A 15,438-nucleotide genomic window follows, 5' to 3' on the forward strand; every position below is an offset into this window, starting at 1 on the left:
GGCCATACTTGCAGGATAGGACACTTTTTCAGAATCACTGCTTCTTTGGATAGATTGTTGGGGATCGTGCTGGATAATTATCTGAATATGCACTCCAAGTCTGAAACTGTAGCCAGAAGGGCAAAAGTGATTTCTTTGATGTATTAACAAGGGAATCTTAAGTATTTTACCTCTGATAGTGGTAATGGTGTGACTGCTGCTCTTATCATGTATTCAGTTCTAATGTCCACAATTCAAGAGGGATGTTGAAAAATTTGAAAGGGTTCAGAGAAGAGTTACAAAAATGATTAACATGTTAGAAAACCTGCCATATAGTGATTGACTTTTCTATTTAACTTAACAAAGAGAAGTTTTAGGGATTACTGGATCGAAGTATATCAGTACCTAGATGAAAAACAAATATTTAATAATGGGTTCCTTAATCTAATGTCTGGAAGTTGCAGCACATATTCAAATTGGAAATGAGGCATAAACTTTTTAATAGTGAGGAAAATTGATCATCAGAACAATTTACCAGGGGTCTTGATGGATTCTCCATCACTGACAAATCAAGATTATGTGTTTTATTTAAGAACATAAGAATGGCCATACTGGGTCAGACCAAAGGTCCATCTAGCTCAGTATCCTGTCTGCTGACAGTGGCCAATACCAGATGCTCCACAGGGAGGAATCACAACAGATGATTCTCACGTGATCCCTTCTCTATACCTCACTTCCAGAGAAACAGAGGCTAGGGGTAACATTCCTATCCAACCTGGCTAATAACCATTGATGGACCTAACCTCCATGAGTCTAGTTCTTTTTGAATCCTGTTAAAGTTCTGGCCTTTACTGCATCCTCTGGCAAGGAGTTCCACAGGCTGACTGTGTGCTGAGTGAAGAAAAACTTCCTTTTGCTTGTTTTAAATTTGGAAGATCTGCTCCAGGTATTATTTCAGGGAAGTTCTGTGGTTTGTGTTATACAGAAGGTGAGACTAGATAATCACAATGGTCTCTTTTCTCCTCAGTATCTGAGTCTATGAAGTTTTTTGTAGCTTAACAGAGGATCTGATTTTATAGACCTGTCAGTCCAGTATCTCTGACACATATTAAAATCTGCACGTATATTGCAAAATAATTAAAATAAACTTTATATTACTATTATGTTTAACAACTGAGTGTAAATACATACACATACATACAGATTTGTTGCATGAGTAGTTTTATACTTGTTGGTACAATATAAATTTGTACTATAATTTCAACATGAATTGCTTATTAAAAATCTTAGCTCACAAGTCTAAGGGTTAATTATGCAGGCTAACAAACCTACATAGTTATTCCTTTTTTAAAAGAATATCTTCACTGTTAGTTTAAAAGAAATTATGTAATTTCCTAAGACACTAAAAGTACAATTTCACATGTAACATCTTTCAATCTACCTTTTCCCAAGGAAAACCAATTTCAGAACCTTTCTCCAGGACAGTGATAGTAGCCCTATTGTTCGAGTCATTTAAACCAGACTGGACAAAGCATTCTAGACTATAGCATAATAGAAACAATCCTACAGAAGAGGTCATAACAGGTCTTACTTTTTCTGATTTATCTGATATCATTCTATGATCAATGTAGTTTTTTTCATATTGCAATTAAAAAATCAATTTATCAAGCATTTACACACACACACACACACACACACACACTCACTCAAGCCCTTATAAACATCAACCACACAAAACTCCTGACAACTCTAACAATCACTCTGACAGCAGAGCCAATCCCATTCCATTCTGCAGTGGTCTCCTAGGTAACCAACACAGAGCCACAGAAATTGACTGCAAAGAGTGGAAGTAAAACAAAAAAAGTGGCAGCATTTTCCACTTTTACCAGTATTCTGATTTTCTTGAAACATAACAAATATACGAATATTAAAAACTCATATGGCAAGAGCTTGAAAATATTGTAATATTAATATCCTACTTGATGATTAATAAGGTAAAAGACTACAAAATGGACATGGATAGTTCACTTCTTGTGACTCGTTTGTCCTTGTTGTTCATTGTGGCTTACTACAGTAATATCACACAGCCACAAAATTTACATGCAATATGCAGCTGTACAAATGTATATATATATATATAATCTATGCACACAATGGACATGTCATCTCTATTCCAATGTATCATACACTATGCATATATAGTTTTAAATTATATGTTTATGAAAGTTTTATCTAAAAATGTAAATTGTTTGCAAAACAAACATTTCCTCATTTTTTCTGAAGTTTTCATAACCAAATTCCTGAATGTAGATATTCCTGAGTAATGATTTTATATCTGACTTGGCCGATATTACAAATAAAAATGTAGGTGCTAGTAAACTGCTCTTTTGTCTTTGCTGTACAACAGAGGACAGTTAAGAATGAAACCCATCCCCCGTACAATTCAGGGGAAAGTATATAAATAAAAACAATGTGCATCAACTCATTGAAGGCTAGAAATTCTGACTCAGAAATTCTTCTAGATTCCCTCCCCAGCACCTCTGGGGGAAGAACATTGCTGTGTCTCTTCACCCATTTCAAAGAACTTCTCCCTATCTTTCCCACGGCCACATACCCCTCTCAGCTGTATAGGCCACTGAGTGGAGGGAAGTAGAGAGAATGGCTTAGAAGCCATTCTCTAAAGGAGATGGAGGGTATGCTAATATGGACATGCAAAGAGATTAAGAGCTCTTACTTTATTGCATATCTACATTAGTCTGGGCCACAGTTTGACTCTGTACGTTACATTATGACAGGAAACCATTGCCATCTTTTAACTTATATGGTATACATATGGTTATGGGGGTCATATAACCTAGAAAGAGAGAAGTAGGTAGATGGTAGAGAAACTAGCTCAATTTCAAACTAAAAAACAGGAAGGATGGAAAACGCTTTCAGGATTGATAAGATAAACTTTTTCCTGGTGGAACATTTGAATCCAAACTACCTTGCCCTTTAACCAATAAGTATCATATTCTTCCTTGCCCTTCCTTTCAGTCTCTGGGCAGATTTCTGTTTGGTAGCTCTTGGTTTTCTTCTATGTAATATAGCTTTTTGGCAGTAGAGGGCACTTATAATATAGACAAACCATTAAAAAATTCTTCTGAAACTTCTCTCAGAAAGCTTTGGTTTAGTTATGTGGAAATTGTAATACTGTCAAATTTTGCTCTGTTTTGAATTATAAGAATTTAAAAATATATAGAATTTTAGTATATCAATTTAAAAGGGGAGAAGCTCATCTTGACGCTTTCTTTGTTGCAAAGACAATATCTTTTATATGGTCTACTTAGAGTTTCTTTGTTTTGTCAAATGCAATATCAGCAAAGCAATAATCTATTGTTGTTAGTATGACACTGTGAATAAAGGAAACCAATTTTTTCTTGGAAGATCATCCAAATTTATAAAATTTCTTTTTAGTTTTTTTTCTAATGATACAGAAGTTAAATGAACTGATCGCAAACAGGTAAATTCAGTAATAAAGAAGACCATAATACCATCTGTTTTCTGTTACCATTAAAATATGCCTAACACCCAATTCTGATCCTGAGTAGAAGTGACACACACCCATGCTGGGGATCAGTCCTCATAAAAGGACTGACTGTGGAAGATGCTGAATACTCTCATGTCCTGCAAAAGTAAATAGTGGGATCTGAATCATGCAGAGGATTGGGATTTACGGGAATAGAGAAATGTATCTCAGATCATCCCTGTTTGTAGCCGGGTGACATATTTGGATTTTTCTGATTGAAGTATTTTGCTGGTAAAATGTACTTCACAAAACCCTGTAATCTTCAGCAATGATCCTCCAAAAACTTCATTCACATCAATTGTCCTTAGTGGTCAATGGCTGTAGTCACATGGGTAAGGAATTTCAGGATCAAATCATAAAATAACAAGGCCAGGTTTTTCTTCTTTTTTTCCCTTTTCTATCATTCATTAGTTTTTTATTACATGAATTTGCTTAAATACCGCTCCTCGCCTCCTCCCCCCAACACAGTAAAAATAGCTTCTGTAAAAGAAATACACAAGGGCACAAATCTTCACCACAAATTAGCTATTTTGGGATATTGAATCAGATCATCACCTGGTATAAGTTCATGTTGTTCTGATTATGTCAATGGAGGTACACTGATTTACATCAGCTGAAGAACTGATAAACTGTTTATCAAAACATTTCCCTTAAAATTCTGGATGGGATATAACTGTCTTCAAAATTTCAATTAACTTAAGTATGTTCACAAAAAACTGGATTTTCTTAAATTATCCAAGAAAAATAAATTAGCATGGCTAATGTTCGCCACTTGATCTGATTGCAGTACTCACATGAAAAAAAATGCCAATTTTCTGCTGGCATAAATTGGTACAGCTCTATTAATTTCAACTGAGCTATGCCAGTTTAAATCAGCAGAAAATTGGTTCAATAAGACCATAATGGTCATCATCATGCAGCTAACCTCATTGAATTTCATTAATTCTTCTTGTCTTTCCAATTCCTGGGTAAGTATCATAGATACCTATTGACTATGCCCATTGGCATTCACCATTCAGTTCTGGTATCCTTTGCCTGTAATACCAACAATACCTCTGTCATGGCAGTTCGCACAGAAACCCTCACTGAACCAGCCACATTAAAGCTACCTTTTGTACCATCTACCAAAAACAGAAGTTATCAATATCTTTGACCTGGGTGATCTGTGTATTCCTTGTTGTACAGCCATTTATGTCACAAACTAATAGAAAAGAGAGGCAGCTCATCAGCTAATGCTGGGAGTGCTGACTTACTGGAATGAGAAGAATCTGTCAAGAAGTCTGAAGGATTGGTTGCTGCCTATTCTGGTTTTTATTAGTGGGAGGAGAAGTAGAAAGGTGCAGCTTCTGCTATGGCTGGTGTTGCACGTGCTTTTATGCTACATGTCCTTCCCTGCCCATTCTGCTATTGTATCTGATATGTTCTGTGTCCATTGCTTCTAGCACAATTTTAGCAACATCTTTTTAAACACTTTCTTCTGTTTGTTTCTTTTTTACATCAAATACAAATTTGTTGGGGAAAAGGAACTTATCACTCATACAACAAATTAATAGCTTAATTTCCCCTCCGTTTACCAAGCCCGATGCAGCGTTTTAGGTGTGAAAATTTCCAGTCAAGCCTTTGAACAAAAAATAAAAGTCAAGTAAGAGAGTAATTTTCATAAACCGACAGTTAAATTTGTACAGTGCTTCTCAAAGACTTCCTCTGATGCTTTCAAACCCCCTTCCCGTCAGAGTCAGAAAGCTGCTTATCACATGGTTAAGATTCAACTCATAAAAACATGTCTCAGCAATTGGAATTTACCCTTTGACCTTCCATTCCACCTTCACCCCCCCCTTCTTTGATGAACAAGCTTTATTTTTGTAAAACAAAAAGCAGTTACATAGGTAAAAAGTGAAAAGTTCTTTTTTTTCTTTTTGGTACAAGACCAAAATCTCACCAAATTTCAGTGTTTTAAAAAAATACTGTTTTCTGGTGCCTCTGCACAATGCCAGCAAAAAAAGAGACAAAATTCTCTGGTATCAATGTCCTACGTGAGTATTTTTGTTCAGAGCTAGATGCAGCCAAAATGTCTGGCGGCAGCAAGATGTTCAGTGTGCTAAAATATTTCTCCTGTATTAAATATTGTTTATGTCCATGTCCTAGGGCTTGGGTGGGGGAGGGGGGGGTGTGGAATGGTAGTAATGTCCCCTATCAGTATTTAGATTTTTTAATGTGGGGTCATTGCTGAGGGACAGCATGTTTGCTTATGCTGGTTATTTGATGACATGTGGTGATAACTGCTGTGTTATATAGCTAGCTGGGACACACCAGAGCAAAACAAGAAAAACAAACCTGTTTGCCTTTCTCCCTATGTCCTATGAATTTTTTTCTTCTTTGTTATAGAGAAAACCCATTATTAACTGTAGAAAAAATATAAATATTGCTGAGTGTTTCAACTGCCTGAACTGGGCAAGCACGGTATTTTTCTCACACACACACTCACACATGCACGGGTGCACACACACACACACACTTTCTAAGGAAAAAATAATACTCACGAAGTAGAAGTTGAGTTTAGTGTTAATCTGCCAGGCATGCTAGTTTAGCATGTGGTGCAAAGTCAGGATAAGTCTACTGCACATTTATGAAATTATATCCTCTTTAAAGGGCATTATTATGTCCTGTTTATATATTTTGTTTAGAGATTGCTATACACTCTCCACCTGCCTTAAAAACAAGCCATAAAAATTAGTACATACAGCTTGAGAGATTTTGCTTCAACACAAGAAGAGTTTAGACATCCAAAAAAGTTTTGAATTCAGGATCTTTGGACTGCAAGAGACAAGGCTGGACTCATGATATGTATTTTATAAAAAAAATTAAACAACAACCATCTTTGCTTTTGATGATCAGAAGTAGTTCCTTGTAACAGTTTCTCCAAATTCATTAACATAGATGTCCTTGTAATGACAATCTGACAGCTTAAATTAAACATGCCTATCAATGTCATCAAGTTTTTTCTTGTTGTAATAAAATTGTAGACTTATTTTTAATCAGATCTTTCTATTTGAATTGTACACTATAAACCACTAATATAAGTGTTTTATGGGCTCAGAAGATTTCAAATAGACAATAATACAGCAAAACCACATTTTACATTTGGGATGATTTACAATATTTTTTCTTTTCCCCTTTGTTTGACTACTTAAATCTTTACTAGCATAGATTAGAATGATTGTTTTAACTGATATTTTGTATTGTTGATAAAGTATGTGTAATGATGATTTAATAATATGCACCATCATAGTCTCAAGATATTAGAATTTTTTCAAATTTGTTTTCGAAGTAGCAAAATAGTATTATAATGGTATTGGGGTTTTCATACTGCTGAGGTTGCTACAAACCTAAAGATAAATCTGCAAATCTGTGTGGATATTCTTTATCACTGTCACTAGCTTAGTGGTGGTCTGCCATTTTTCTTGAAATCTGGGCACCAACTGCTGGCCAGAAGTATTTTTCACTGAATTCTTTGTACTTTAAATAAACTACTGCTTCAAGAACTACTCACGTGTCTCTCATTCATCTTCACGACACAGAGTTTCACGTATATCTTTGCAAACCTTGCCTCTGTGAAATGGTTGTCTCATCTCTTTGCCATCTATAGCAGTCTCTGAACTTACTTCAGGTTTATTAATGGCTTTGACTAAATTTATGTAGATGTAAATTTTAAAAGGTTTAGGCTATGACTACTCATTCTTAAAACAAATCTTCATTTAAAGAAACAGATTGTGTATTCCTTCTTTCCTTTTCTAAACGGTATTTCTGCATATCTCATACAAAGAACATTATTGGAAGAGTGTGTGTGGGCAGAGAAAAGCTGGTTGTTGGGGACGCGGGGGGGGTGGTCATTTCTCTTCTTAAAGTGGTGTAGAATATGCATCTGCTTTTCCCTGTGGAGAGAGAGATAATATGATAACCTTCTGATTATATACATAAGCAGAAACTGATCAGCTTCTCTTGTGGTTCGTTTTTAAGGGCAAGTTCCAGTTGGATTGTGCTAATGCACATATTCATGAATCTCTCCAAACAGGATTCACTGCTCTCCAGGGAACTGTTGAAGTATGCATCATTGTTTCAATGAGGTATCTTCATTATAAAACATAGGGGCTATAAAAGGTGAATACCATTTGCCTGAGCCTAATATAATCTCTAGTTTGACTTTCTTCCAATATGGTGATGTTTCTTATTTTGGAACAGAGTCACCAGGAATAAAATGACACAAAATCAAATGAGATGTTACATGAAATTAAGTACAAAATGCCTCTGCCTTGAAGAGGAAACTGTCTTATTTATTTTTGATTGCTGTATTCTGGTGGGGAACAAATATTTCTCTGAAATCCAAAAATCTCTGTGGTCGTACATCTCCTACAAAGCAGCTAATGAAAAATTGTAGTTTCTATTTAAGTGCATTTGAAAAGCAGGACTAAGAATTTTTAAAGTATGCAAAGTAAGTAAACAGTGTTAATACATGGAACAGCTAGCAGCCACTGCAGTCTGTCCTGAAATCAGTCACACAAAACATTTCACTCATTGGCATCACAAAGAATGGAGTGGCGGAATTGTCTCTACACTTTTATTTACTAATGAGGCCTTATATTGTTTCTCTCCATAGTTCTTCCTTTAAGAAGGGGACAGTGTATTGTTATCCTATGTGTTCTACAAAGGACACTGAATAATGAAAGAGAATGAGAGTAAGACAGTGTTAGTGTATTCCAGTGTTTCTTAAACTGTGTTCTAGGGAACACTGGTGTGCCGCGGAGAACAAGAGAGTTCAAAATGGCCATCCTTAAAGAGACAGGTGCCTTTTTTTCTCAATTACTCTCCCCCACCCCCCGCCCTTTTTCTTTCTTTTTTTTTTTGTATCTTTTTTTGCTCAACAAAAAAATCTGTGGTGTTCCTCATTAAAAAAAATACTGTTTGCTGTTCCTTGGTCTTAAAAAGTTTAAGAAACACTGATGTATTCTATCAGAAGAGGCTCTTTAGTAGGGAACTGTGAAAGACTGTTATAAAGAGAAAACACTACTTTATAAACAAAAAGTTTCACATATCAATATGTTTTTGAGATCCCATTCTACACATGGCAATACAGGAGTTAGTGTATAGCTTGTGCACTTGTGACATGCCTCAGATGTAGTGCAGGTGCAAGGCACTTTGTTACCACCTGCCCTTAGCATGAAGAAGCCTTGTCTGGGCCCTTCAGTTCCTCAAACCCACTGGCCATAGGCAAAGCAAGCACTCTCCTCTCAGCTACAGACTAGCAATAGGCACATTCAAGCCATCCAAGACTCTTCTGGAATGTCCATCTCCTGTTCCATGGGACATGCACAGTGTTCACACAATTCACAGCTTCCAAAGAAATAGTGTGCATTAGCTTTCCATTTCCACCTCACACCAGTCAACTCACAGCACTTAGACAGAGTGAAAGCAAATACAAGTTTATTTAACAAAGAATAAAGATTCAAGTACTAGGAAGCAGATATATTTGAACTGAAAGGCTACATGTAAAATAAAATCATAGCATACTTTCTAGAACCTAGACTTATTGACAAGATACTCTGAAGTCTTGTAGAATTTGCTCCCCACAATCCATGTAGCATGTTACAGTTGTTTACAGTTACGATCCTCCCTTCATAAGATAAAGACATGTTGAACTTGCCAAAATTGGAACTCTCTGATCTGGCAACATCCACGGTCATTCTCTGACCAGAGAGCCAGTGGCACTGGGATCCCACCAGTGGAAGTGTGCTCTGGACTGGTGTCTGGCAGCCTAGATCTCCCCTGGTCTGGCACATTTCCTCATTTGGGACTGGTCTGGTCCCAAGGGTGCAACAACAGGAAGGTCCAATGTGGGAATTAATAGCTTGCCTCTTTGGTGAAGGCTACTATGTGTTTTCTTGCACCTTAGGATATTCCTAACAATTCTGTGAAAGGGCAACACCCTGCTATTTTGTTTTGTTTTATTTCAAGTAGATTTTCTCACTTGGAGATTTTGTAATCTTACAACTGGCTTGTATTTCAGGAGGAAAACTGGCATCTATTTTGAGATATATAATGTACACTACACATATACCCAGACCAAGAGGCAAGCATCCGTTACTTCTTTCCTGGAAGGAACATGTCCTTGGCTACGTCTAGACTACGAGGCTTTCACAGGATACCAGAAGAATCCCGGTAAAACTCTGCCTCATCCAGGGATGCATCTGCTCTTCTACCTTTCTTTGTGTGTGTGTAAGAGCAAATGCACTCTTTTAGAAACCCTGTCTTCCTCATTCCGTGAGGAAGAAGGGCTCTTCCAAAAGAGGAAGTTTTTCTGAAATTTGGCCCACCGTAGATGGGCCAAATTTCAGAAAAGCCTTTTCTGACAAAACTATCAGGAAAAAGTACATAAACTGCAGAGCTCAATTTGCGAACCTTTTTCTAGTAAAACCTTCAACTTCCTCTGTAGCATGTGGGACAGATCACAGCTGGAGGATTCTCTGCATTTTGGGGTCTTCAAACTATTTGAAAGCTTCAATATCTGAGATATAGGTGAGAGGATTATTCTAGGAGGGGGTGGGTAAGATTCTGTGGCCTGCACTGTGCAGGGGGTCAGACTAGATGATCATAATGGTCCCTTCTGACCTTAAAGTCTATGGCTACGTCTAGACTGGCATGATTTTCCGCAAATGCTTTTAACAGAAAAGTTTTCCATTAAAAGCATTTGCAGAAAAGAGCATCTAGATTGGCATGGATGCTTTTCCGTAAAAGCACTTTTTGTGGAAAAGCGTCCGTGCCAATCTAGATGCGCTTTTCCGCAAAAAAGCCCCGATCGCCATTTTCGTGATTGGGGCTTTTTTGCGCAAAACAAATCTGAGCTGTCTACACTGGCCCTTTTGCACAAAAGCTTTGTGCAAAAGCTTTGCGCAAAAGGACTTTTGCCTGAATGGGAGCAGCATAGTATTACCACAAGAAGCACTGATTTCTTACATGAGATCGTCAGTGTTCTTGCGGAAATTCATGCGGCCAGTGTAGACAGCTGGCAAGTTTTTCCGCAAAAGCAGTTGCTTTTGCGGAAAAACTTGCCAGTCTAGACACAGCCTATGAGTCTATTGTAGTCTAGACATAGCCCAAGGTAAGTCACCTCTTGGTGGCCTGCCTTAATTCCAAGACCTAAAGAACAGAATGTTCAGGATAGCTACATGACTTCTTAAATATTACCCATACACACATTTTGCAATGATCACAATGATCTATTGGCTATTGGTAGAGATCTCATATGTCCTCTTTTGAAATATATCTGACCATGGGGATTCTGTAAAACTCTTTGCTCCCCACTATGCTCTCTTCCAGTAGGCACTCTTCCTCGTGACTGGAATATGAAAGAGTCAATGCCCTTCAGACACATATAATACAGTCCATAGGTTGAAAGTCCCATGTTTAAATTATAGTGAATTGTTCTGTAATTATTGGTTATTAATCTCATAAATCTAGTATTGCATTAAAGGTGAAATACTGGGTAATTCTATCCAGTGATCAATAACTGTGTTACTCAAGAAAGCCTTGCATTACCTTAGAAGCTGTTTTGAGATCATTTGTTTGTATAGAGTGAGATTCACTCCTGGGACCATCACATGTCCTATGAACCACTTATATTCCCTTAAGCCATATTTTAGGGGCGACTAAAGTGGTAGATAGGCCTTCCCTGGACAGAGATGAATTTTACCCATAATAACCAAGCCTTTTTTGAGGTAGTTCCAGGAATGACACAATTCAGGCATCCAATAGTAAGGTTATTTTGAATTACTATTACTATCAAAAGCAACTTCTTAAAAACAAATGCTGGTGTTGCATTATCAGCAGTGATGATGGCAGGGAGGTATATCACAGACATGCTAAATACTCCCAAAGACTCTGACATTAAATAGCTGATTTCTCCTGTGCTATTACCCAGAATCTTACAAGTTCTGTTTAACTGAACATGTCGGTAATGAGACCTTGAAAAATGCCTTGTTGTTTGTTGAAGTGCAATTCTTTTAAAAGATGCAGCATATGTCAGCAAAGGTTTCCTGACTGCCTAAGGGTCTTTCTGACTGGCATAATTTATTAGGTGCAGAGCTGCTGCGCACATGATATACCCATGTAAGCAAGTGAATACATTTCCATATCCTGACCAAAGACCCGGACATAGCCAGAATGATTTTGGTGAGGTAATGAACCACTCCATCCTAAGTGGATGGTAGTTAGCACATTCCTCTACAGAAATCACCTCAGGCCAGATAGTCCTGGGCCTCTGCATCTGTGTACTGAGTGAGGAAGGAGGCCACAGACTTTGTTCTCAGAGCCCTGGCCTACACTAGGGAATTATTTTGAAATAATAAGCATAGCGTCCACACTACCAAGCCTGTTATTGCGAAATAATGGGCTGGTTGCTTTGGAATCTGTACTCCTGCTTTTCTTGGGGAGTAAGCTTATCTCAAAATAGTTGTTTCAGGAGTTATTATTTTGAATTTAATTAAGAAATAATTTCCTAGTGTAAACACATGCCCAGTGGGGAAAAAAGGACTGATTCTTCTGTGTAAAGGGACTAATTCCTGACACCAAACACCACCTGGAGGTGGTACTCAAAATCAGGGACCCAAATACAACCCAAATCCAAAGATGAGGCTGTATACCTATAGTGCCTGTTTTACTCACAGTCTCACAGTCTCCCTTGATCCCGCATCCAGGACTTAATTTGTCCTCAGGCTTGACAGGGATGAATAAGTCTGCTGTACAGCAGAAACAACAGCCACACTGGGCAAGGTGTGGGGGGGTGCCAGCTCAGTTCTCCCAGAAGGAGTGGGGCTTCGGAGGAAAGGGGCAGGGCTGGAGTTAGGCAGACCTAAGTGCCACACTTCCTCCTGGCAGCCCTCAGTGCTACCCTGAGCACATTGCGTATCACCCTGGTAGTAATTTGAAGGGCCCGCGGCTCTGGCTGCCACTGCTGCCATAGTAGCAGTGGCAGCCAGGAGCTTTCAGGCCCCGTAGGAACTCTGGTCCCTGTGGCAGTTGCCCTCTTTGCCCCTCCACGCCTCAGCCCCCATTAGTAGGCCTGCTGTTATGAAAAGTGATACTTGTAGATTCATAGAATCCTAGGGCTGGAAGAGACATCAAGTCCAGCCCTCTGCCCAAGGCAGGACCAATCCCAGCTATGCTTGTTAATTTCACTTTTCACAGCAGACTCATTAGGTATCAATAAAGTACCATGATTTGGTGTAGATTTGCATATTTATTTGATTTTTCGTAAGCTAATTAAGTATTTAGGGGGTCATTAATTCCCATGACTGTTCATCTTTTGGACTCTTTGCAGACACTTGCTGATTACAAAGGTGGTTTTTAGAGCATTCAGAAGGAACTGGATTAAAGCCACATCGATGACATCTTTATGATCTGGACACATGGCCAAGAAACACTGGAGATATTCCACAGAGATTTCAACAACCTACACCCCACCATCAACCTCAGCCTGGACCATTCTACACGAGAGATCCACTTCCTGGACACCACAGTACAAATCAACAATGGAAAATTAGACACCACTCTCTACAGAAAACCCACTGACTCATACAGTTACCTACATGCTTCCAGCTCCCATCCAGAACACACCACATGATCCATCGTCTATAGCCAAGCCCTTCGATACAACCGCATCTGCTCTAATCCCACTGACAGAGACCAGAAGCTTCAGGATCTCTACCAAGCATTTATAAACCTCAACTACCCACCCAGAGAAATAAAAAAGCAAATTGAAAGAGCCAGACGAATACCTAGAAACCATCTACTTCAAGACAGACCCAAGAAAACCAACAATATAACACCACTTGTCATCACCTACAACCCCCAACTTAAACCTGTCCAACACATTATCAATAAACTACAGCCTATACTGGAACAGGATACCATACTCCAAGAGGCTCTGGGAGACAGACCCATAGTCTCCTATAGACAACCACCTAACCTCAAGATGATTCTTACCAACAACCACAGGACATACCACACTAATACCAACCCTGGTTCCTTCCCTTGCAACAAACCCCGTTGCCAGCTTTGTCCACATATTCATTCTGCTGATACCATTATTGGACCTAACCAAGTGAGTTATAAGATCAAGAACACATATTCCTGCGCATCCAGAAATATAATCTATGCTATCATGTGCCGAAAGTGTCCGTCTGCTATGTACATTGGACAAACATCTCAGACACTTCGCCAAAGGATTAATGCCCACAAAACAGATATCAGACAAGATCACAAAGAAAAAACAGTTTCTTGCCATTTTAACCAGAAAGGACACACTCTCAATGACTTAACCACCTGTATTCTGCTACAAAGACCTTTTACATCTGCACTTGAAAGGGAATCCTCTGAACTGTCATTCATGTTTAAATTCGACACTCTCCAACAAGGAATGAACAAACACTCAAACTATCTTACCCATTACCAAGATAGCTTCCCCAATTATCACCTCTAATACCATTAACTCACAAACATCCCACTCTCCCCACCTCTAATATCATCAATTCACAGACACTTACCTTCCTTCCTTCTCCTCCCCCTGCATCCTCCTCCTGTTCTGAAATGTGATTTGTCCTTTTCATATGTGTTCATTTTTTTTAATTGTATCCTTTGGTATATATGGTTGTGACTATTTTCTTCCACTATTTGATCTGAGGAAGTGGGTCTGGCCCACGAAAGCTCATCATCTAATAAACCATCTTGTTAGTCTTTAAAGTGCTACATTGTTCTGCATTTTGCTTCAGCTACCCCAGACTAACACAGCTACATTTCTATCACAAAGCCACTAAACTTATTCAAAGAGGTCACTGGTCAGGATTTTTTTGACAACACTTTTAATCAGAGAATGTTGATTCCGGGAAAAATCACAGAAAAGTTCCTCAGATCCAGGATAAAATTTATGCAAGAGATGCCCTAAAATAGCTAATATACTAATGGTTAAGGCCTTCTGCTTAGTGAGTCTTTGCCTGATTCAGAGCAAGGACTTGAATCTGGGACTCCCAATTCCCTGATTCTGTGAAAAAAATCTCAGAAGGTTCAACTTTTGTTCTGATGCACAATGAAAAACAAATGTTGAAACCTTTCCCTTGTGGAAAGAGAATTCTTATTTTCTGGAAATGTCAGAAATGAGCTTGCAATCAAAACCGGATCTGAATAAAAAATCTGGATGTATTTCCATCTCACTACTGATCCCAAACCGCTACATTTGTTACTATGTTTTGTTTCAAAATTAAAGATTTAACCAATCATAATGGCAAATATGAAATGAACATATTTACATTGAGTATGGCACGCACACAAATAATTAATTATTCTAATTGCTATTTTACTCAGATACTTGATTAATTATCTCATAAGCAGCAATCATATCATATACATACTGTATTATAAGACTAATTCTCAGTAGTATATCAGGATGTAAAAATGAGACCAAGATGAAAAATCTTCACTTCTTTGTCCAATCTTTTTAACATTCTAAAGGGCATAGAAAGCAGGCTCCAAGCTCAGACTTGAATTTCATGCTAGTCTGAGAGAAAGACAAGAAATATTAGCGTGTAGGAATGTGATGAAGAGGAAGCTGTATAAAGCAGGGAAAGAATGTTGTAAAAGTAAAAACCAGTTTTGGTGAATACAGAAAATTGTGTATATTATCAATAACAAAAATGCATGTTATGATATAGGCAGAATTTTCTCTCCAAGGTGATCATAAGGCATGTAAGTACAGGAAAACAAAGATGAAATTAAACATCAGGCCAAATAACTTTGAAAAAAAAATCAAGGAACACATTTTACTCGTCAGCCTGATGTTAGATACA

At 38.1% G+C, this 15,438-nt stretch overlaps 1 long non-coding RNA gene across 1 annotated transcript in view; it reads right to left on the reverse strand.

Moving 5' to 3' along the window:
* LOC112546461 (uncharacterized) overlaps positions 1-15,125 on the reverse strand; it is a 60,674-nt gene extending 45,549 nt beyond the window's left edge. The window contains exon 1 of the long non-coding RNA XR_012905455.1: positions 15,004-15,125. This is a non-coding gene — a long non-coding RNA (uncharacterized LOC112546461). The remainder of the gene's footprint in view (positions 1-15,003) is intronic.
* Between the last annotated feature and the right edge of the window lie 313 nt (positions 15,126-15,438).

This window comes from Pelodiscus sinensis, chromosome 7 (assembly GCF_049634645.1).
Source record: "Pelodiscus sinensis isolate JC-2024 chromosome 7, ASM4963464v1, whole genome shotgun sequence".
Taxonomy (NCBI): domain Eukaryota; kingdom Metazoa; phylum Chordata; order Testudines; family Trionychidae; genus Pelodiscus; species Pelodiscus sinensis.